Source organism: Nicotiana tabacum, chromosome 22 (assembly GCF_000715075.1).
Source record: "Nicotiana tabacum cultivar K326 chromosome 22, ASM71507v2, whole genome shotgun sequence".
Classification (NCBI taxonomy): Eukaryota; Viridiplantae; Streptophyta; class Magnoliopsida; order Solanales; family Solanaceae; genus Nicotiana; species Nicotiana tabacum.
The window spans coordinates 70,410,074-70,416,073 of record NC_134101.1 but is presented as its reverse complement, the minus strand read 5'-3'; positions in this window follow the sequence as shown (position 1 = coordinate 70,416,073).

Genomic DNA, 6,000 nt, shown 5'->3' with positions numbered 1-6,000 from the left:
AGTCAGCACATTTCATTCCAGTGGCAGTTACCTATTCTTCAGTGATTCAGAGCATTTGGAGACCGAGTCCAGAGACGAGGGCATCCCGAGGTAAGATTTTACGCTGTTAAGGTAAGTAACAGTTTTAACTCTAGCTTTGAGGGTACAAACCCGGAAATTTGACATCATGTGATTGTTTGGAAGTGATACCCACGCTAGGTGACGAGCGTGTGGGTGTGCACCGCGAGGGATTGAGACTTGGTCCATCCCATGAGAATGTAAGGCCTAATGGCTATTATCTATGGTTATGTGTTTATTTGTTGTTGAACTTGTTTGCCTTCATGATAGAGATCATGCTTAGGCTTTATTCATGCTCATATTAGTTGTACTCAGTCAAAGAAATTATTGTACATGTTTACCTCAGTCTCTATTATTTGCTAATATGCGGTGATACTTGATGTGGGTTGTGTTCCCTTATTTGTTGATGATGGTGAGGCTAGTGAGGTACATGATTGAGTGAGGCCGAGGGCCTGGTTGTGAGGATATTACTACCATAGCGCATGAGTTGTCTGCGTAGCACGTGAGTTGACCGTGCCGGTCCAGGTATTGATACCATAGCGCGTGAGTTGTCTGCTTAGCACGTGAGTTGACCGTGCGGATCCAGGTTTTGATATGATGGCACGTGAGTTGTCCGTGCTTAGCGCTTGGGCTTTGGGAGCCCCTCCGGAGTTTGTACATACCCCTAGTGAGCGCAGAGTGTTGAGTGTTCTGAGTGTTGAGTGCTGAGTACGAGTGATGAGTGATAGAGTGACACTGCTGTGAGGTTGTATTTATTTGTGTTGTTACTGCATTTATCTGTTAAACTTCTTTGTGGCATTTACTGAGTTATGGAATTTACCTGTTTATTTCTGTTTATTTTTAAATTGTGAAAATAAATAATTGGACTGTTTTACTTAGCTTGTCACTATTGCTCAGTTCCTTAGTTATTTCTGTTACTTGCTTAGGTGGTTGTACTCATGCTACACCCTGCACTTTATGTGCAGATCCAGGTGAGTTACAGCGCGGCGATCGTTGTGTTCAGGCCGACTATCTGTGGAGATTGCAAGGTAGCTGCTAGCGTCCGCAAGACCTTGTCACTCCTTTTATCATTTCTTCTTTTGGATTGTATTGACAGTTAGATAGTTTTATTTCTTAGTTCATAGATTTAGACGCTCATGACTTAGTGACACCCCGATGTTCGGGGCTTGTTTCAGTATTTTTCTATATTATATTTAGAGTTGATTTAGTTTATGAAAAATTTAAAATATTGAAATATTTTATTAAATCCTTATAATCGGGTTAGTAGTAATATTTTGGGAAGTAGGCTTGCCTTGTAATACGATAGGCGCCATCACAACCATGATTAGATTTTGGGTCGTGACATCAATACACATTCTCAGTGACCCATCTTTCTTTCTCACAAAAAGGACCGATGCGCCCCAAGGCGACACACTTGGCCGGATAAAACCCTTTTCTAACAAATCTCTCAATTGTTCCTTTAGCTCCTCCCGTTCTACTGGTGCCATTCTGTAGGGTGGAATAGATATAGGATGCGTGTCTGGCACCACATCAATCCCAAAATCAATCTCCATGTCCGGTGGGATCCCAGGGAGTTCATCCGGAAAGACTCCCGAAAATGCATTCACAACAGGCACATACTCAAATGTAGGTGCCTCAGCATCGGTGTTAGTAACCCAGACCAAATGGTAAATACATCCCTTGTTGATCATTTTCGTGGCCTTTAGGTAAGAAATAAACCTACCCTTCGGCACTACATCATCACCCTTCCACTCAATAACTAGCTCATTTGGAAATTCGAACCTAACAGTTCTGGTTCGGCAATCAAGCTTGGCAAAACAAGAATAAAGCCAATTCATCCCCATTATCACATCTAAATCGACCATTCTCAATTTAATAAGATCGACAACAGTGTCTCGACCACACAACGTAACAACACAATCCCTATAAACTCGCATGGCTAAAATAGACTCACCAACCGGAGTTGATACAGAGAACGGCTCATAAAGCTGTTCTGGTTCTATCCCAAATTCCATAGCAACATAAGGTGTGACATATGACAAAGTGGAACCGGGATCAATAAGAGCATATACTTCATGCTACTGGACAGTCAATATACTTGTGATAACATCTGGAGAAGCCTCTATATTCTGGCAACCCCTCATAGCATAGAAACAGTCGGATCCTCCTGAACTCTGAGCTCCGCCCCTAGCTACACCACGCCCTGTGGGTGTTAGAGTGCCTCGAGCTGGAGGAGGTGTTGTGGATGTAGTAGCTATAGAACTGACTGGCTGTGCCATGCCCCTGCCCGCACCCTAGCAGGACGAATGACAGTCCCTCTGAATGTGACCCCCCAATCCGCATCTGTAGCATATGTGTAAGTCCATGTAGCATATTCCTAGGTGCATCTTTCCACACGTAGGGCATGGGGGCTTCCTCTGCTGCTGGAATCTACCACCATGATGACCCTGCTAATTGGATCCCCTGTTGCCCTGACTGGGCCTGAAACGGCTCCACTGCTGCTGCTGACTAGGCCCTGATGGTGGTGCACTAGCCGAAGACTGAACAAAGGACTTTGATGGCCTTGACGACCCTCCTCTGAATATTGACTTGCCACCACCTGAAGAACCACCAATGTTGCCCGTAGACCGGGCATTATTACTACCCTCTCGCTCTATTCTGTTCCTTAATTTGAGGGTCTCTGTGGCTTGAGCGAATGCCACCATCTTTCCATAGTTCATATTAGAATTCAAGGCTGCTGTAGCGGCCTCATTAATTACCAAGGGACTAAGGCCCTGCACAAGTCGGCGAACTCTAGCCTTCATAGCGGGCAGCATGTAAATAACATATTTAGATAGGTATGCGAATCTCATATGGTAATCCCACACACTCAGGCTACCTTGTTTCACGTTCTCAAACTCAGCAGCACGGGCTGCCTTAGTCTCGGCAGGCAAGAAATGATCAATAAAGTTCTGAAAATTTTCATAGCTCTGTTATGTCATTTATGACTTGTGTGCAAAATTTGAGATCAATCGGACTTGATTTGATAGGTTTTGACATCGAATGTAGAAGTTAAAAATTCTTAAGTTTCATTAAGCTTGAATTGGGGTGTGATTTGTGATTTTAGCGTTGTTTGATGTGATTTGAAGTTTCAAATAAGTTTGTATGATGTTTTAAGACTTGTTGGTGCATTTGGTTGAGGTCCCGAGGGCCTCGGGTGAGTTTCAGATGGTTAACAGATCAAAAGTTGTACTTAAACAACTGCTGCAAAAGCTGCTGCAATATTTTCTGCTGGAAATTAGGGGGCAAAAATTTAAGGCCGAAGACCGAGTCCTAGGATCGAGGCCGAGGGTCGAAGGCCGAAGATCGAGGCCCAGGATCGAGGCCCAGACTCGAAGGCCAAGGATCGAGGCCTAGGATCGAGGCCGAGGATCGAAGGTCGAGGTTCGAAGGCCGAGAATCGAAGGCCGAGGATCGAGGCCCAGGATCGAAGGCCGAGGGTCGAGGGCAGCCTGGACAGAACTGTAAGTTATAAAGCAGGGGAGAGGCGATTTTTGAATTTTCAGAGAAGGTCGTCCCATTTTCCATTTTTGACAAATTGGAGCTTAGGGAGAGGCGATTTTTGAATTTTCAGAGAAAATATCGGGGTAAGTGTTCTTAACTCAATTTTGGTTAGATTACCCAAATCCATCATTATTTTCACCATTTAATTAGTGTTTTCAGATTGAAATTTGGAAAAAATTTAGAAAACTCATAAAACGAATTTTTGAGATTTCGGTGTCGATTCGGATTTGGATTTGAGTGAAACTGGTATGGTTGGACTCGTAATTGAATGGGTTATCGGATTTTGTGAGTTTTGCCGGATTCTGAGACGTGGGCCCCACGAGCGAATTTTGAGCTAATTTCGGATTTTATTGAAAAATATAGTATTTTCTTATGAAATTGATTCCTATAATTTTTGTTGACTGTATCGAATTATTTTGGTTAGATTCGAGCCATTCAGAGTTGGATAATCGAGGAAAAAACCTACTAGTGGATTAAATTGGAGCAAGTCGAGGTAAGTGACTTGTCTAATTTTGTGTGGGGGAAATTCCGCCTAGGGTATTGATGTGATAATTGTAATGTGTTGAAAGTCGTGTACACGAGGTGACAAGTGTGTATACAGGCTAAATGTGAAAAACTCTAGTTTTTAAATTTGTGTATATCTCTGTCACACATTAATTAAATTATTTTATTCAATTATATTCATCATCATTGATCTATATTATATTCCTAAATTTGCCTGACAATTTTCCTACTAATTGTTTTTACATGTTTAGTCGAAACTTTGCTTTCTTTTATTATGTGCATTATTTGAAGGTTGAATTTCCTTAAATTAAATATTATTAAAAATGAAGTATTTTACATTTAATAATTGGATGTTAAGTCAAGATGTTAAATTTGTGAAAATATTATTTTTGCTGAATATTTTGTGAAGATTTTTGTATTCATTGTAATTGAGCTGTGAGCTCCGTATTGTGGAAATAATAGATATTATTTTGCTAAATATTTGGTGAAGACTTTTTTATTTACTGTGATTGAGCCGTGAGCTCCTTATTGTGGAAAAATATTCTGGTTGTTGATTTATTTTGGCAAATTGAAATATTTTGGCACTTGAGGTACAAATTGCGATATATTGTGATATTGCTACGCATGCGGTGGTATAAGGTCTGGGTGTTAAAACGCATGCGGTGAGATAAGGGTGGCTTGATACGCGTGGCTAGTAGGGGAACTACTAGAAGTCATGCAGTGTGATAAGGGTGGCTAAAACGCGAGATGCTATTTCGTGAAAAATATTTTCTTTAAAATTAAATGTGAAGGCTCCCTCGGTGATATAAGGAAATGATATATTGTGAATTTATTTATGATTTGGGATTACGAGGCGGTACCCGTAATTTTCTTAAAGTTGTAAATTTCTGTTTTCCTGCCGCAAGGTATTACTTACCCTTATTCTGTGAAATTTGATGGTGACATACTACTTACTTGATTCATTTTCATTGTCATTTATTGTTATTATATTGTTAAAAATGTCACCATGTCTTTTATTATTCCAGTAGGGCCTGACCTGACCTCGTCACTACTCTACCGAGGTTAGGCTTGGCACTTACTGCTTACCGCTATGGTGTACTCATACTACGCTTCTACACATCTTTTTGTGCAGATCCAGGTACATCTTATCAGACCAGGCATCAGTAAACTAGTTGTATGAGGAGACTTCGAGGTATATCTGCCAGCATCTGCAGACTCCGGGGTCCCCTTCTATCTTACTATGTTGTCTTTCTTATTTGCTTTAGACTCTAATGTATAGAGACATAGAGAATAAATTCTTAGAAACTTGTGACTTATTTCTACCGGATTTTGGGAGTTGAAATTGTTAAATTGCAGTTTTTATTTATTTGACTGTTAAGGATTAAATTTCAGTTTTGTATTCAGTTATATTCCGCATTTATAGGGTTACCTAGTCTTAGAGACTAGGTGCCATCACGACATCCTACAGAGGGAATTTGGGATCGTGACAGTGCTGCACGTACAACCCACATGCTATAGTATAATATCTCACAATCAGACCCTCGGCCTCACTCAGTCATAAATCTCTCCAGTCTCTCGGGCTCTCAATAGTCATGATACTCAACCCAAATAACAATAATATGATGCATCAAAAATGAACAATAGAGACTGAGATAAAATAAACAAGTAAACTGTGACTGAGTACAAACAACAATTTAGCAGACAATTCAATATGTACAAGATCTATGTGGTCTTTACAACACCAACACATAGCCTAAGCATTCTTCACTGTCAAATTTTTATATCACAGAAAGGGAACATAGCTAACGACAAGCTTATTCAACTTTCTAGTTTCACGGAATGGACCAAGTCACAATTCCCACGGCGCACGCCCGCACGCCCGTCACCTAGCATATG